This window comes from Ambystoma mexicanum, chromosome 6p (genome assembly GCF_040938575.1).
Source record: "Ambystoma mexicanum isolate Mex_15411 chromosome 6p, UKY_AmexF1_1, whole genome shotgun sequence".
Lineage (NCBI taxonomy): Eukaryota > Metazoa > Chordata > Amphibia > Caudata > Ambystomatidae > Ambystoma > Ambystoma mexicanum.
In genome coordinates, this window is record NC_090935.1 from 469,909,678 (window position 1) to 469,928,388 (window position 18,711).

The following is an 18,711-nucleotide window of genomic DNA, read 5'->3' on the forward strand; positions in this document are numbered from 1 at the left end:
TCCACGCACTGCCACTTACTCACCTCATCTGCCAATCCCAATGCTAGCTCCTCATGCTGTGTGTTCCATGCACAAACCTATTGTTGACGTCACCAATTACTAACTGTGTAGTGCTAAGAGATTGAATACCTCGCGCACAATGCTACATCCAGTTACTCCCAAAATGCATGAACCCCAACACAAACCCCACAGCTGTCCACCTGCCTCCTGGCAGAGTATACCAATATTCTCTTGTGATTGAACTGTACCCGCTCCATCACCTCGCGTGCAAAACGGCTCACTCCAGGAGACTTAACTAGTTGACTCAACTGCCGCAATCTACGCCAGCTTTCCTTGCTAACCCTTACAGTCATCTATGACCCAAGCTAAAACGCCCAACACACAGGAAATCCGCTATTTACTTAACTTCTGTCATCCGTGCCCTCGAGTGAATAGTCTAGGTTATTCACCAGAACCGTTTACCTCTAAGCTCGAATATGCCCTACCCACGAATATGACGTCTACCTCTGCTTCTGTCCCTACTAAGTTTGACAATGTTAGACAATACTCGCCGATACTAAACAATACTTCACAATTCTTGATACCCTCCCTCACACCCACAGTTGCCATGTGACGGGGTCAATACTTGCACTCCGTGGTCTGCTGGTGCTGCTCGCCTGCAAGTCCCCCACAAAATGCCACTTCCCCCGGCCTGGCCTGTCTGGACTCCTTGCGGACTTCGGGCAGGATATTTTCCAAGCTGGCCCCGGACGGCCTTTCCACGGGTATCCATTCCTTGTCTTTCTCAAAATATGCGAGGGTCCAGCAGCCCCTCAGGTTCCGTGGTGGAGGAGAACATTTTGTGCCGGGGTGACGCAGCAAACAATCAGCTCTGCTACCAACTTGTTCGAGGGAACGCCCAGGTATGGCAGAGCGTTGCTGGGAGTCCATGAACATTCGAGGGCCCAACACCCTCCCCAGGACAAAACTGAGGACATGGTCACCGGCTAAGACAAACTGCGGTTTATTACACACAAAACCAACAGGGATCAGTACGAGAACACAGGTAGATTGAGGCACAGCTGGAGGCTCCCCGGCGTGCAGGATGGTTTTCTAGCATTGTTAGGTTTTTATGGGACGGGCCAGAGTGATGACCTATCACCATGAGGGATTGGTTACTGGGAGCCTCTACTACCTATAGGAGTTATTCTACTGGTCATCGCATGGCAGGTGGCTGGCCTGTCCCGTGCCAGAAGCACAATCTACTACATTGTTGCAGAGTAGTGGGTTTACCATTGGCTCTTGCCCCTTGCCATCCACCCCTGGAATACTAAACTGTGATTGGTAAGAGCTGATCCAGCCCCTTCCCCCCGAGGCCTGGGACTCGATTAGGTTCTCAGCTCTCTGTGCACTTCTTCAAGGTGATGTGAATGACTGTGTCTGTATTGTGTACACCACCTTTGTCTATGAGAATATTCTCCTTGCGCTTGCAACACTTGTTGTGGTCTGCGTCTAGTTTGCTGGGACCGGCTCCTCAATCTCACCTTGTGTGACTGTCCATTGTCTCGCTTGGCTGCATCACGTGTTTAGAGACCATGAATTTGAGCTCTGCAGCTCCCATTTATGAGGCTTTATTCCGTTTCTCTGTAGCTGGTACTTTTGTCGTCTGGGGATTGGAATGTTTACATACATCTCTGACCTTGGCTGTGGGCCTGTCTCACGTGTCTTGCTCTCTATGCTGCCTGCATCAGCTCAGCTGGTCTCTTACTCAATGGCCTGAGGCCTGCTGTAATTTCCCTAAACTTTATAATGCAGTTTCTACATTGTCCATGTTGTGCTACGTTCCCTATGGGTTAGCTATATGTGGTTCTATCAGATTCCATATACACTCCTGTATGTCCACACGACTATTGGCTTTAAGCATCAGCAAACTTGCTCAGGATCTCTTGTGCCTTGCGATTCCTTATTACTACATTTGGCTAATGACAAAATAAGCATCAACAGTATGTATATGTATCTGTCCTCTAGCTATAGAACTGTGCGCTCACGTTCTTCATGTATACAAGTGTGTTTATGTGGCGCAGTGTGGACTGCAAGTGTGCTTCATGTCGAACGCTGCTATGTTGTGATGTCATGAATGACGTCAGTAACTGTAAGAGGATTCAATTCAACACTACAGCTAAGTCAATGCCTAGTCTGGGATACTGAATGGAAACCCTTATTGATATATCTTTATGTCCAGTTCTTGCATTCTGGATGACTACCCCTATATAACACCCCTCTATTGGAATCCCCCTGACCCCACTGAGCCAAGAAGTAGTTCTGTTTTGCAAGTTAAAAGGTTTATTTGAGAATTTAAACAATATAGATATATATCACACTTTATAATAAATTAATAATTGGATATCACACTTAATCTGATATGTAATCAATAATGGATAGTCTGGCACTAGCCCACTTCTTTATAATCAATGAGTGGTTATAGGATGGATAAGATAGCAACAATACTTTTATGGTTTCAAATGGATGCAATGTGGAATGAAATGCAGTACAGAAAATAACTTGATAGGATTTCAGCAAAAGACAATGTAATCACTTTCTTGGACAATTCACCCCCCCCCCTTTATGCAATGCAAGGAAATGGAAGGAAGGCACACAGTTCTCAGAAATGCAATCAACTGTGATTCAGTTCACCCCAGCAAGCTTAGACTACAGATCGGAGTTTTAAACACAGGCCCAAAATGCTTTTATATGTGCTGGCAATGAAGTGAAAAATATGCTACAATGCTTTTAATTCCCTCTAGGAGGTTTAGGGTGAGTGGTATATGCTTTGAATAAGTTCAGGATCACTTTAGCAATGCTCTATAATGGTTGTCAGGTTGCAAACAAATTTTTGCAACGGAAGGCAAGAAAACTGCTGTTTCACACGTTGAGAAATTTGCAAATCGCGGCAAAATTCGCGAGTGCGTTTTTCACGATTGCGGCAAACCTATATGGGGTAGAAAAGCCACGATTCTCAGCTTTCAGGGGAAAGTTACTGCAAGTCTCTAGCACAAACGGTCACGGAGATATGAGCGATTAAATAAAGGTCGTTTTTCAGATTTGAAATTTTAAAGTTCAAAAAGACAAATGACAGGTGACAGCTTTACTCAAGTTAAAATAGCTTGCATTAGATTATTTTAACTCAGAGATTGGGTTCTGCACAGTTTTGCTAGGTACTCACACTATATTTTTGAAATATGCCTCGCCACGGATCTGGTCAGGTTTTAGACCGGACTCTGGTCTCTGCACTTCACAGTGATATGGGTCAGCTCTCTCTGGTTCTGCTAACAGGTCAGCTCTACTCTGCTGGTCTGGTCTGGGTCTCTGAAGGTTGATGGAGGTAAAGTATGGATTTTCCGGCAGAGCTTCCAGCTGCAAATGGATTTGAAGGTCCCTATCTGTCCTGTCTGTCTGCTTTTATCTGTTTTTAAAATGGGTGTGTGTGCAGCATCACTAGACCCTACCCCTCTCCACTTATCATTGGCCAAGCTTTCATTCCTCCCCTGATTGAGGGAGCTAAGTTGTGTCAGAGTGATGTCATTTTACAGCCTGCAGAAAGTCCACTCCTCCTGTCAACTTGCACACAAATCTAGATTTGAACCAAATACATATTTGCAGAGGTACATATTGTTTTAAAATTACACGCACCCCTCACATATCACAGGAGGTATACCCTGTCCAAATCTGCTCTTCCTGGGGGCTTGCATTCAGAAATGGCAATATTTTGCACTTTTTAACTGGTTTGCAATACCGGACATTACCCCAAATTTACACACGTGCGCAAGGAGTATGGACATTAGTTGATGAAGTGTCAGATTTTTCACATGCACACATTTTGAGTAATATCCTCTTTTCCGCTAAAACCCTCCTGAACATGCCACCGGTTCTAAAAACCTCTTAAAATGTGGGCAGAAAAATCACAAGAATTATGGTATCATTTAAATAATTTTCACAAGTCCGTACTATGAGTTATTCATCTTTTTAGAGTTATGTTCTGGCCCCAAAGGGGTGTGGTTTCCCCCCAGCACAAGGTTGATTTTCTGGTTTTTCCAGTTCTGCCAAGCCAGCTTGCTCTCACAGGCAGTGCCCTTCCCCTGTCCTTCCAGGAGGAAGCTCCATTTACGACTCCCGCCAATAAAACATTTGCCTGAGTCAGGACAGGGCTTTGTTCAGAGCTCCTGTATTCTGTGGGGGCTCCCCTTAATTCAATTATCAGAGAGATGGCATATCCTTAGTGTGGCCAGCAAAAGGCAGATAGGCCTGGGAACACAGCTGTGACTCAAGTTTCACTCCTGATGGGGGGGTAGTTGCCAGGCAAAATTGGAATCTCTTTAAGCCAGTTTTTAGCTACATGTCATTTCTGTTCCCCAGTCTTCTGCATTCAAATAAAACTGAACATTTTTACATATGCAGCTAGAATGCTGATTCTAAGTTTAAAACTATGACATTTAAACAATTGAAACCTATGTGACACTCAAAAGTAGGTCACTCAGTCAATTTAAACATTTAGATTTTTAGTGTCTTTCAGTCCAAATTTACTTAAACTGCTGAAATCCACAGCTCAGCCAGTCTTGTTATACACCTTCAAGTCACTTCAGAAATAACCTTACATTGTATCCACCTCTCAGTAAGTCTTTCGTTGGCATGTTTTGGGTTCATTTATTCAGTTTTCTACAAAAAAGTAAAATCTGGTGTTTTGAAACGCTGGCTTTTGGATAGTGGTGAGTACTGGTACTGCACCCCTTTTTGGGATTTAAGAAAATGAATTCCCAACAGTTATGGGTTTGCTTTTGGCAATCAGCATTGCCATTCCCAATGGTTTCAGACTACTGTGTGGGTAGTCCAATGGTGGTTTTAGGCAGTGTCCTTCTGTGCCCATAACATCGGCAAAAATGAGTGGCAGCCTATTCTTCATGCATTTCCCTGTGCATTTTCTGGGAAGCTCTGGCCATCATGATGTTTTCCATGTCAGTACTGCACAGTTTTGAGGTAGGGCTTGGATGCGTGGATAAAAACATCCCACATAACATGGTTTCTTAGTGTATAGTTGAGGTTGTCCATATCGTCTTCCCCGTCCACGATCACAGGCTCTTCGCTCACGCATGGAAAGATCTGCATTGTATTCGGTCTGTATGGCTGGCTAAGAGGATACCTTTCAGTGTATTTGTCAATCATTGGTGCACTCTGGATCTGTCCAAAATAAGATGGGTGGTTTCAAGTGTTTCTAGTCTTTCACCTCGTCATGAATTTCGGGGACAGAGGTGATTTTAGGACCTCAGCACTTCAATTCAAAGGTATTCCGAAAAGGAATATAAGCCTTGACTACATTCAGGTCCTTCACTTTTTTTTTTTAAATCACTGAAGCTTGCCTAATGCAGTTTGCTTCTGGGAACGCTCTGACTTGATAACCAGGGGACTTCAAGCAGCTAAGACCGTGATGGAGTGCAGAGTCCCTCGTTATTGCCTTCTTGAGTTAATAGTTGATTGAAAAGTCTAAAGTGTGTAGGCGTTTCTTGGGTACACTGCCCCAAACAGCACTGCCCTTTTTGGTGCTTCACCAGTACTATTTATCTTGATCTCCAGCCCCGATAGCACCTGTATAAGTTACCCTTTTGTTTTAGATCATTAGCACATTGGTCTATCCTGTACCAAATATCACTCAAAGCAACAAAAGATCTTGAAGTCAAAATAGAAAATGTATCTATTTGATCTAGGAGCACAAAGGGGGACAGTCTCTTCCTCATGTCCCCTTAATGGTAAGAAATCATTTCTAGTGAGAATAACCTGAGTTTCCTACACTTCTTGTGTGGCCGTATTTGGAAATGTGAGAGCCAGTGTCGCCCACTGCTCTCCAAGAATGGGCTGTTCAATGAAGGAGTTCGGAAAGAAGTTTGTCAAGATGCGTATCTTTTAGAGTGGCTTCCATATCTGTCTCCTGAAAGACTCCTGGCCCCTTGCAGTAGAGGCCAAATTTGTTTCAAGAGGTGTAATTGCCTCTCAAGAGATTGTTTTCTGCATTACAAACCCCAAAACATGCATGTTACAAACCACACAACTCTGCCTCATTTCTTAGTCTTCAGGCTTCTAGGTTGCCTCCTGATGGATTTTAGGATTCCCACTATTTGAGGCAGAGTGAACTCTTGGCAACTTGGGGGACGTCTAAACCAGAGGCTTTGTAGGATGCTTTAATCGGTTGACACTAGTTCAGGGATTTTCCCACCGACCCTCCCCCCCCCCCCCCCCCCCCAAAATCAGGCGTGTACAATAAATCAGGCGTGTACAATTTGTATTTATTGAATGCTTCTTCCTATGAACCCAAGATCCCCAATTTAAAAACATAGTTTCCCTACAGCCTCCGTTCCTTTTCGGGACAAGAAACACAAACGGTTACACAGAAGGTATATTTGTTAATTGAATAGAGCTAATTAAATGCATACATCTCTGCAATCCCCATGTCGGTGCTTCCTACAATGAAGAATGATCAATACACAGGCCACCCGAATAGCCAAAATGGCATTCACTTAAAAGAAGGCTTTTTAAAGCACAGCCATTATATGTATATTTGGTTTCCGCTGAGCACACATCAGCCATGTGTTGGAAAGTTATGAGGGCTCAGGATAAGGTTGTCATTTTATAGAAAACCAAATTAAATTGCAACATCCCTGCCTATCTAAGTCTCCATTTCCCATTTATTAAAAACAGATTTATTTATTGGATGTTTGGAAGGTGCCTATACAACAAATGGTGTTACAAGGCACAACAAGAATAAAAGTGGGGGAGAGTAGGGGGACAAGGGAGAAAGATAACAAGAACAGTCCTACTAGGCTTTGTGACATTTGGATTGTGCAAGTGCAGTAAACAGAAGAGCGAGGGAAGGGGGGTGCCCCAGTCTGCACAAAATGCAAAGTGATTGTGTGGGAAGGGAAGTTCAGGGTGAAGAGGAGAGGGCAAGTAAAAGAGTTGGGCACAGTAGGGGGAGTGGGAGAGGGCTAAAGTGCCAGGGAGCATGCTTTGCAGTGATTGAACGTCCACATGCTAATGCAGGAGGGGGGCGGACTGTGTGGAGGGGGGGCAGGCAGACTGGGTGGGGGGCCTGGTGCCCTGTAGAACTCAGATGAACCAGGCTGGGAGTGACTGCGGCACACCGGGGTGTTGGCAGGGGAGGGGGAGAGGGAAGGAAGAAGATAAAAGTAGGGTCTTGAGGAGCTTCCAGAACTTAAGGAGATCCAGCTTCAAGCCTGTGAGGGGGGTGGGGTGGAGACCATTCCAGAGGGAGGCTCCTGCAGAGGAGAGAGATCTACCTCCCACTCTCTGATATTGGAGAAGCATCTGATCTGCAGAGATCTGAAGCTAGAAGACTGAAGAGCTCTAGCAGGAAGGTATTTGGGGAGAGACAATTTGATGTAGTGGGGTCCCAGGCCCCAGAAAGCCATGTGGGTGATGCAGAGGGTCTTGCACCTGATCCTAGCAGCAGCCTGGAGCCAGTGGGCAATTTTAGGGCTGGAGAAATGCAGTCCCTGGATTTGAGGCCAAGGGTAAGTCTTGCAGTCCTATTCTGGATTAGTAGAAGGGGCAAAGGGAGGATAAAGTAGAATAAAGGAAGATTGATGAAGAGGCTTTTGCAGTAGTCCAGACTAGAGAGGACCAGAGCTCTGGAAGTTTTGAGTTTCTGGGGGAAGGCTAGTAAAGGGAGTGCCTCTGAGGAGGTGCAGCTGATAGGGGGCCTTCTTGCAAAGGTCCACGCTGTGAGGAGAGGAGGAGAGCGAGGAGTCAAAGATGACGGCAAGGTTTCTTTGCCTCACAAGAGGGTGAAGGGAGGGGACCCATAGAGGGTGGCCAGAGGGTAGGAGGGAAGGGGGGAGCTGGGGTCTTTGAGAAGGATCTCAGTCTTACTGGCATTAAGGCAGAGATCATTGGCAGCACACCATGCCTGAATAGCTGGGAGGTGGGGGGGTAGTAGGAGGAGGAGGAGGAGGATGACCCACACCCACTGCGAGAGTAGAGTGCTTGAGGGACGCTGCAGGTGGAGTGTGCTAGGGGAGAAAAATGGGCCCAATTGAACCTGGGAAGTCAGTCAGGTCATGAGCAACGAGGGCATCCAGTCAAGGGCCAGGCCTGTGATCCCAAGGGTGTCAGAGCCGCTATGTCAGGGAGGCATGAATGACCGTGTCTAAGGCAGAGGAAAGATCCAGAAGGATAACAACGGATGGAGAGTTGATTCGAGATTTGAGAGCAAGTCTTCATGGGTGTTCAGTAGAGCGGTTTACGTGCCTTTGGCTGCTCTGAAGCCAGACTGGTGGTCGTGAGAAGACCACCACCTGATTTAGTGTGTTGGATAAGCTGGGAGATGACCAGCTTCTCCAGGGGTTTGCCCAGGAAGGGGGTAAAGGAAATAAGGCAGTAGTTAGCCGGGCATGAGGTGTCGGCAGAGGGCTTTTTGAGGAGAGGATGCACAAGGGAGTGCTTGAGGGGGTAGCAGGAAGGAGCCAGTGGCAAAGAGTGATTGGCCAATGCTGGCGCAAGGGAGGCAATGTTGTCCTTGATGGTTTTGGAGGAGCAGGAGAGCGCCTGTTAGGAGGAGACTTTCATAGAGCGGACTTGTCTAGAGACCTCATCCGGTGCTATGGGCGAGAAAGAGGAGAGTAGGAGGAAAGGGGAGAAGGGGGCCACGGGAGACCTGAGAGCTGTGGAGGGATGAGGGAGAGGAGGGGATGGGAGGGGAATAGAGGAGAGTGAGGACAGGATGTCCTGAGTGCTGGTTAAGAAGTGGGAGGCCAGTGACGTACGGAGGGTCAGGGATGGTAGGTGTGAAGTGGAGACTGCAGTGGGATTGGAGTGTTCCTTGCAAATTTTAAACAGTTTGCCTATGTTAGTGACCCCAGAGATGCGGGCTTGGCTATGGGCCCCTTCTTTAAGCGGATGGAGAGCCTGTATTGCCTTTGAAGCAGGTGGCAGGCCAGTCGGTCAGAGGATGTGCCTTATGCCCGCTACTTCCGCTCAGCAACTGTACATTTTCTCAGAGGCTAGGTCGGAGTCATTCCAGGTGTTGAGCTTGGAGGCAGGGTTCAAGCGAATCCTCATGACGGGGGCAAGGATGCCAAGGGTGTCGGTGGTAGAGAGGTTAAGATTAGCAAGGGCAGATCCAGTGTGCAAGTCCCTGGCAGGAGTGGGAGGGGGAATGAAAGTGGCAGCAAAAGCCACAACTGACACTTGCTTAATCTGTCGAATGACGGAGAAGGAGACTTGCAGTGTAGGCTGGACCCAAGAGATCCAGGTGAGAGGACAGGAGAGCATGGTCCGACCAGTAGAACGGTATAGTGGGAGGGTTGGAGATGGGGATGTCAGCTAAGGTAAGAGCATACAAGGTATGTCGGGCTGAGTGCGTCAGACTGGAGGGATGAATAGTGAGGGAAAGAAAGTCCCAGAGGCTGCAGAAGAGTCCAGTGGCTGAATCGGGAGAGTCACGGTGAAGCTTGGAGGTGGAGGCAAGAAAAGAGGAGGTGAGGTCAAACCACTGAGAGGATTAGTGAGATCGGACCAGGGGTCCTGTAGATGGCATCAAGAGTCAACGAGCGGTTTGGAGTGACACCAAACCTGCAGATGAGGCATTCGAATGAAGAGTAGGTCTGATTGGGAATGATGGTAACAGGGACCCATTCAGGGAAGATCAAGGTCACTCTGCTTCCAGACCGGTTAGGCCTGGGCTTAGAGAGGCTCTTGTAGCCCTCGGGGAGGAGTGTGTCAAAAGCAGTGACGGAGCTGGCAGAGACCACATCTCGGTGAGTGCGAAAACCTCAAGGTCTTCAAGTAGGAGATATTTATCGGAGGAGTGTTTAGCAGCAGAGCGAGAGTTGAGGTTAGCTCTGTGAAGCTGGTTGCCACCTCCTTGCAGTTCTTCCGAGGAGGGGTCCAGAGATTTGGTACGCCTGTCGGTGGTGGAGAAGGGACAAGAGGGGTGGCCGATGGAGCAGTGACAGGAGAAGGGAGGAAGTTGATGAGAGACGGAAGGCGCCTATCGAGGAGGAGGAGGAGGTTGGGCTGAGAGCCCTGGGCCATGACAGTGCCATTCTGATAGACATTAATGATGCCCCTAGCAGATGTGAAGTATGCCAAGAGTACTTACCATCTGGTGGCACCATTAATGGGCGACAAAGTGAAAGGGGAGAAGAGGGAGACCATGTGGGAGTCACAAGGAGGAGCGACAAAGAAAATGTCTGTGACACTGTCTGGAAGAAGCGTTGACATAGGTGTCACCAATGGGCAGGCCTGGGTTGGAGACCAGGAGATCTTTCTTGAACTTTTTCCTTGCAAACTTTGAAGGAGAGGTAGGATAGGTGATAATGTAGCAGCTTGAGTAAATGGGGGGGAAATGGACAGCACCATGGAGGGAGAGGTCAGAGAGATGGAAGGGGGGATAGCGAGAGACGGAGAAATTGCACAATGCACGATGAACTCACCAGGCGGCCTAGCAGCAAGATGGGCGCAGACGTATCAGTTGCACATCATCACATAGGTTGTGGAAAGGGGCATTGCGCTTCTCCAGCAGAGGAAGAAGGCGACTCGGGTGGGATGAAACCTTCTCTGGATTACTAGGAAAAGTGACCTTAAATCACTAGTCGCAAGGCACATCTGGTGATTACATTGATGAATGGTGAATTGCTTTGTTATGGGAACTTGTTCAAAGGGCTGCGATGACTGGAACTGCGGCGAACTGCTGAGTGGGCATATAGAGATAAACGGAACAAAGGCATTCCTATGAGGCTATCCAATGCCTTGTGATACGGGTGGCCATTCAGGCTGCGATGTGTACAGACCAGCATGCCAGTGCAAGCATCACTAGCAGCAAGAACAGAAGGGCAAGCCAAAAACAGAGATAAGGACGCACAGGCACCAGGCGACCACCTGCAAACCGTGCAGTCCCAGCCCCTGAGTCGTGGATGTGGCTCCAGCTCCGATAGCAAAATTAGCTCCTCTGCATAAGCCCCTCTTACTCAATGGACGTGTCAGAATTTCAAACTGTGTTCTAGGAAAACTCAAATGAAAGACATGATTCTTGGCATTCCTGCATGTTAATAAGAATAATGTCCTTTTAACATGTATGCTTGCTAGATTCCCTTCAGTGGTCTTCTATTGCATTACCGTGTAAAAGCTTACATTTGACACTTTCAATGGGCAACTTAAAGGCGGGAAAATGTGTAGCGGTCAATCGCCCTATGCCCTTTTTGCCTTGAGTTGTTCAGCGCCAGTAGCAGAACTCTGCTTGGTGATGTAACTAGGGAAACAATTCAATTACCTAGTTTTACTAGGTATGTACACAGTGGGATCTCATTTGGCTCCCAATATGACTCTTCTGTGCTTGCACAGGATCTAGGGTCCATGCCAGGTTTGCTTCTAATTTGTTTGTCTATATGTATCTAGTTCATCTTTGGTTTAGACATCAACAAGTCATAATGGCAACAGTGTATTCTCTAGGTTTAACATTAAGCCTTAGTGCTAAACTACTTCTGATCTCCTTGCAAACAATTCCATGCATCATCATCCATGCACCCTGAATCGCTGTCAGAAATATCTATTGCCATCAGATCATTTACTAAGATCTCTTTCAACACACATTCCTTGGAGGTTTTATCCGGGGCATACACCTTATGTTCTATTGTACCTATCGCCTGAACGCAGCATCCCCCCAGCATCGAGCATATACTAGGTAGACATTGGATACAACAACAAAGGAACAACAGAACTCCCAAAATGATCAGCAAGACTGAAAGCACTTTCCAACCCCAAGATCGCAAGAAGTTCCAGAACCAAGCGCTAAGATCCCAGTTTCCCTTGGGAACATGCACTTCTGAACTAAGGACGTGCAGATTCTATATTGCCTTGAAAATAGTTGGGGAGGAATCTAATGCCATCCGGTTCTGAAGTGCTACCAATCTGATCGCTTTCTGCTCCGTCATGTTATAGAGTATATAGAGTTATAGAGTATATCTGTGGTCCGGTTGATGGTTCTCTCCAGTACTCTCGCTAGTCTCCTGACCTCTTCGGAATTCACTATCTGCCCAAAGAATGGAAGAAATGATTTCGCTGCATCTCCCAAAACCTGTGCTGGAGTGTCACCATTCTCACCCCGCCGTGGACGAGCCTTTGAAACCTCTACAGTACTAGCTATGAACACCCCAGGTAACAGGATCCCTAAATAACAGGTTCCTTGCCAATCCCTGGGCAACCATGGAAATGCCACATTACCGCAAACGAAATAGACAGGTTCGCCTACATACAAAGGTCTGTCTTCCCCAGTCAAATTTTCAACGTTGGCACAACCTTTAAAATCCCCCATTGACTGAGTGCCATTCCTCTGTATGCAGAAAAACTGAATTGGGGCTATGGTTAAAAGTGTAGTTTTCCTATCGGAGCCATTTTAAAGGAAATCAAAGATTGGAAAGGACGAGACAGTCTATCAGAGGGCCTAATAGAAGCAATGTTGAGCTTACTCCTATTTGCGAAAAGCGAGCATCCCAGGGGAGTCAAAACACGTTTCTCAAAACTATTCAAATTAGTGCCATCAAAGTTCCCCGAGATGCTATTGTTCCAACGGCCAAAGAACAGTGCTCTAAGAGAAGCATAACAAGCAGTTGTCAAAGGTAAAGGGTGACTATACCAACCTAGCCCCTTATCCCCCATGTTGCGGTAAATGTGAGCAGACCCAACAGTTAGATCTATTAAAAATGGCATGCGTAGCGTTCATAATAAGCAGCAGAGTATTATTGTAGTACCTTTGCCTATGTTGAGAGTCCCTAGGGGACAGAGTATGCAAATGCACAAAAGGAGTGGAAACAGTAGTTACGTTTTCAGTCGGTAACAAGGACTCTAAAGGATAAGTTTCCTCGAAGTACCACAGGCCTAAGACATTGACTATTAAAAACCCAAATATTATCATAAAAACACAGCAATACATTTTCGGGGCCCACATTTAATGTCCATTGTCCTGGCTGGTCACACGATCATTTACAAGTCCAATATGAGCGGTGGCGGTGTAGCAGGCATTGCAATCTTCAAACGACAAGACCCCATTGTTTTGGGCTGGCGACCTCCCAGCCGAGCGACTTCTTGGTCCTTCCACAACCCTAGCCAACAGAATCCCCTTTCCTCAAATTTTGGCCAAACACAAGCCCTCAATGACTTTTTTCCTTCTCCGAATGCACAGCCGAACCGTGCCGTAAGTCTATCAGATGCACAGCAAGACCGTGCCGTAAGTCTTATTTTCTTGGACACAGATTGTATCTTGCTGTTCCTGGTACTGATTGATCCGGAAACAATGCGTCGTCACTCCCCGTTGGAAGCAACGAATCAGAGACAAGTGCAGATGCCGAATTTGGGACAGCAGTTTCCGGATGCAAAACTTTTGGAGAGTGCGGAGACAAAATGGCGGCTTCCCCAAGCCTCACGGGCTCAGAGAGATTCTTCGACACACTCTCGGCGCTTTTTACTGCTTTGGGATCATTGGTTGCAGCGTAAGTGAGGGGTTCTTTTTCTTCTGTATCGTGTGGCACTGGGTGAAGAAGTTTCTTGACATGCGACGCGTGGATCCAATGCTTCGAGCCTGCGACGCGCACCGCTGTCTGGGTGACCAGCAGGACCTGGAATGGGCCCCGCCACCGAGGTGCAAGGCAGGAAGAGCGCTCAAAGGACTTCACGAGCACCCACTCCTCTGGTCGTATGCTGTGGCCCGGGCCCTCGTATCACACAGGTAAAGCTTCTCACACCTGGTGGTAAATCAAATGCAGGTTTTTAGTCAACTGGCTGCAATAATCTGAAAGTAATACATTTTCAACATTCTTTAAAGAACGACTTTTAGGAACCACCTCAAATGGAGAGAGCCCAGTCTTAGTTTGAGGGGTTGTACGCATGGATAATAACACGATCGATAAGGTGTCCGGCTATTTTAATTTGGTGCCGCGTCTTAGCGAGCTTGTTCTTGATGATACCATTGTGTCTCTCAACTAGTCCGGCGCTCTGAGCGTGTCTGGCCGAATGGAACCGTTTGTCAATTTGTAATGCCACGCATATCTGCAGAATTACAGCAGCGACAAAATGTGGACCATTGTCCGACCAGATGACTCTTGGCAGCCCGAACCGCGGGAAGTATTCCTTTTAACATGGTCTTTGCAGTGGTCATAGCTGTAGCATCTTTGACAGGGAAAGCCTCGACATACTTTTTAATGAAATGGAACAATGCAACAATCTAATCAAAATGGATGACTTCGAATGGGACAGAGGGTGGCCCAAAACTTCCCCTTGGAGTTGCTGTCCCCTTTCCCACATTATGTTGTAGGCAAATCATGCAGTTCTGAACGTAACGCTGAGCAATTTTTGAAATTTTGTCATTTACCCAAACTTTCTCTAACAATTTTGTTATCTGCTGGGCACACACAAGCGTAGGACCATGTGCCATGATGACCATCATCACGTAAGCGTCAAGAAGTAGCCATTTCCCTTCAACCATGTCCACCCATCATCCTCGAGTTTCCCCAAGCCCTCAGCCCACCTCTTGGATTCTTCTAATGTGGCATCGGCTTGATATCCCGTACAGACCCAACACCCTCATCTATTGCATAGGCATTTACAGTCTCCCTCAAAACATACATCTCGTAGAGAGATCGGCAGCAGTTTGTCTAGCTATCTGATCAGCGAAAGCATTCCCCTTTCCTGTATCATCTATAACCTTTCGATGTGCTGCACATTTTACGACTGCTAACTGAGTAGGGAGCGCAAGCGCTGAGAGCAGTTGTACTATTAGGGAGCCATGCTGAATCTTCGTGCCATGCAAAGTTAAAAATCCTCTCTGACCAAAGTTGTGAGCCACCCCAAAGGCATACTGACTATCAGTATATATGTTTACTGTAAGCCCTTAGGAAAGTTCACAAGCTCGGGTCAATGCTGAAAAGTAACCGCATGGCCTATTCTTCCCTCCATGTTCCTGCGTTAATACAGCCAAAGCACATCCATCACATTCATGCACAAACAACACAAAGGCCTTCTCATAGTTTGGTGTGCCCAAAACTGGTGCAGAGCATAATGCAGTTTTAAGCAAGTCAATTACCGCATTTAATTCCTTCAACAGATTCAACCCCAACAAATTCTCTCCACAATTCGAAGTCAGCAGAAATGGACAGTGGTCCGTGAAGGGACCCAAAGAGATAGGTACCGGTGAAGAAACCGGACAAACAACTGGTGTGCCAGAAAACCCTACGGAAACATTGGTTTGCCCTGACAGTGAAATGTTTGGAACACGAGAATGATTAATGGAACACTTCTGTGCTCCAGTGTCAATCAAAAACGGATGTTTCCTATTTCCCACTACCATTTCAACATAGGGACCTTTCTGATTAACGGGAATAGGTGTAGGCTCCAAATCCTGCTTCAGGCAATCCTAACAAAACAAAATATCATCAAAAGGAAGTTCCTCAGACAGATATGCAGCAGAAGGATGATCAAATATGTTTCTAGTATCCACGCTCGAAGTATCCATCGTCTATAGTCCTAACTTGTTACCACAAATCTACGGGCAGGAGTACAGGGAATAACAAATCAATATCGTCTAGGGTAAATACTGAGGACTGCAAGACGGACTCTATTTCTTTATAGAACCCTGTCGAATTTTTCATAATGTCAGGAATAGACTGTCTAATGGTGTTCACCTCCTGTCTTGAAAACGGAATGTGAACGAACTGAGACACATAATGTGCAGGAATGTTCACAGCGACTGTCTTATGTGCAAGATCAGCCGCAATCTCAACCTTTGGGACAAATGTCGGAGGAACCTCTCTCATGGGCAACTGAGATGTAGGGAACTCCGAACGCTTACTAAGCAGCAGAGCTAAATCGAGCGCTAAAGCAGTCGAAGTGTCAAGTGAAAAAGCCCTCTTATAAATACCCAGTAACTCTGTGGGACAACTAATCTTTCTCTTTATACATTCATCCTGCAGGTACTCTACCATTACCTGTATTACTTTCCTCTGCATTTCTGGCGTATACTGACTGTATGCGTCATATACCTCAACTGGAGTTATCGACATATCTGAAATCCATCTAATCGCGTCTTTGTGCTTCCTCAGATATCGATTTACGACACAGAAAAAATAATTTCTGTACTTGCATACTTTCTTCTTCGTCATCCTCATTCTGTAACCTTTCCAACTCCTTTCTATACTCTAATACCCTCTCAACATGCTCTTGTACTTTCTCCACAGAGTCTCTAGAGAATGCTAAGGTTTTTAGATCCCTCAATCCTTGTGGGAGATCTGTGTTATTTAATCTGTCCCACATTACACATAAATGAATTCCTAGTGCTTCAATAAAAACATTTTTCTCAGGAAAATTGTCCATATTAGAAAGTGTGGCAAAACATTAGCTCAATCATCTCTCTCCATACAATGCTTAGCCCATGCGGTCAAGTCACGTTTCTTTTCTAGAGGTACAGTATTACGAGTGACAACCCTTGAGCCCGCACCCTGATCAACTACAAGCGGTAAAAGACTACTTGGAAGAGGAGGGGCAGGCAAATTCAATGGAGGTATTGTTACTGGTATAATAGGAAGAGGCAGAGGAGCAGGTGGAGGAACAACAACTGGAAGAAAAGGAACAGGAGGAGCAGGAACAGCTTGAGCAGGAATAAGAGCAGGGAGAGGCACAACAGCGGGAAGAGGAACCTACGGAGGTAGTGCAGAGGCACCAGGCCTTCGTTCATTTAGCAATTTGTCAATAAACTCATCAGAAACATGAAGATCTTTAGAAGGATAGATTTTCTGAATACCGAGTGAGAAAGCCCTATCCATATTTTTAGCCGCCTTAGACTGTTTGCCCTGATCATATAACAACGCTTTTTCAGCGTTCGTTTTATGACGCTGCCCATGTTTTTCCCTACTTTTAAGCTGCTGCAACGCTTCTTTTTTCCAATCCTGCAAAACATCAAATGCTGCAGGGCTAGCCTTTTTCTTTAACAAGATTGACTCTAAATATTCAATACGAGGGATCTCAAAACTACCATTGATTGGCCACTGAAGTTCGGAGGCATGTCTGCTTTGTCTGTGCCAAATGTCCTTAAATACTATACTTCCAATGCCATGCTTACAGTACATAGTACATGCCGGTGACCCCTCCTGTGGTGCCGGACGGCTAAATTCCAAAGATTGTCTATCGCTGCGGAATAATGCCCTAAAACAGGTAGACAATTTCCCAGGCATATCTCAAATTCTTGGTGTTACCTGGTCAATAATTGTGTCTGCAGATACAATGCACCAAATTCAAATTGTCAGGATTGAATTAAGTGTCGGGTCACGACTCACCTGACCAAACCTAAGGAGGTCCGATCGGATTACAAAGAATTTACCTAACTAAAATTACCTCGTGTTTGTTGATTTCGGCAAATCTGCCCACCTCGATAAGTGGACCCTCGTCAAGATGCCGTCTCGGACCACACGCTTATCGTCCAAGGATCGGGTCGTGCAGCGTCTCGTTCAGTGGGGACCCTTATGTCACACCGTCCGATAGCCGTCCGATAGCGTGTGTCAACTTTCAACAATCCAGCATCAATCTTGAGGGTCCCTATTCTGGCTCCAACTGTGAAAACAAAGAAATAATATGAGGCTGGGTAGCCCAAAAGGAAATACACCAAACACAGGTTACAAAGGAACATACAAAGGTATTTATTTTATACTAAACAGTTACAAAAAGTCATAGACAAATCAGATAGCTATCGGCCCTCAGTACAACACAGCAAACTCCAGCGTGGTTCGGTGTGCTCAGTGAGTGGGAATATACATTGAAATAGTCAGGCTTTTATACAATTTTCAGCATGATGTCCAGCCCTACTGCAAGTTAATATTACTCTAATACATTACTGATCTAGGGTCCATGCCAGGTTCGCTTCTAATTTGTATCTAGTGCATCTTTGGTTTACACATCAACAAGTCATAATGGCAACAGTGTATTCTCTAGGTTTAACATTAAGCCTTAGTACATAGTTTATACAATGTAGTTAAACAGGTGTTCCCATTCAGTTATTCAAACGACATTGCAGTTAATATATGTTCATGGATCAGTTTTGTTGACGCAGGTAATCCTTGATCTACAGGTCAATGAAGGACAAGGTCTCATTACATGATCCTAACATTTAGCCTATGGCAGTTTAAACATTAACTTGTATGTAGAGGTCAAGACGGCCAAGTTACAAACAGAAAACCACTGTCCACCATTTTAACTCACAGGGTGACTTTGCAGAGAGAGACAACCTAAAATGGCGGTTTACATTGATTCTAGGGTCAGGACCTTGCAACACAAATTTCCTCACAAGTAGCTCACAAGCAGCTTGGCGTAGGCCAATATACATATATTCAATGCAATAGGAGACATGATATAATTTCTAGTTTGACAAGGTCTCCGAAGGTGTGAATTTAATTCTCCTGGATGATTGGTAGATTTGATTATAGGTGAGGAGACCATTTCTCACAATCTATTTGTTGTATTTATTGAGAATTTTGGGTAGGCTCAATGACAAATGGGGTTCTTAATGAGTAGCATTTACTTTGCCCTTGAAGGCCTGGCTTCTCTGAACAAAAGGTACAGGCAGAGTCATTTGGTTTATAGTTCAGCTTCAAAGCCTGTGTTTACACTTTTCTAACTAGAAAGCATTCT

At 45.9% G+C, this 18,711-nt stretch overlaps 1 protein-coding gene and 1 long non-coding RNA gene across 2 annotated transcripts in view; one reads left to right on the top strand and one right to left on the bottom strand.

Moving 5' to 3' along the window:
- Positions 1 to 18,711, top strand: part of SNX18 (sorting nexin 18) — a 162,020-nt gene that overhangs the window by 86,036 nt on the left and 57,273 nt on the right. The gene's annotated exons all lie outside the window — the stretch shown is intronic.
- Positions 6,291 to 17,830, bottom strand: LOC138511527 (uncharacterized). The gene is made up of 2 exons (XR_011280627.1): positions 17,422 to 17,830; positions 6,291 to 13,781 (listed from the first exon to the last, which is right to left on the bottom strand). It is a non-coding gene; the product is annotated as an uncharacterized lncRNA (long non-coding RNA).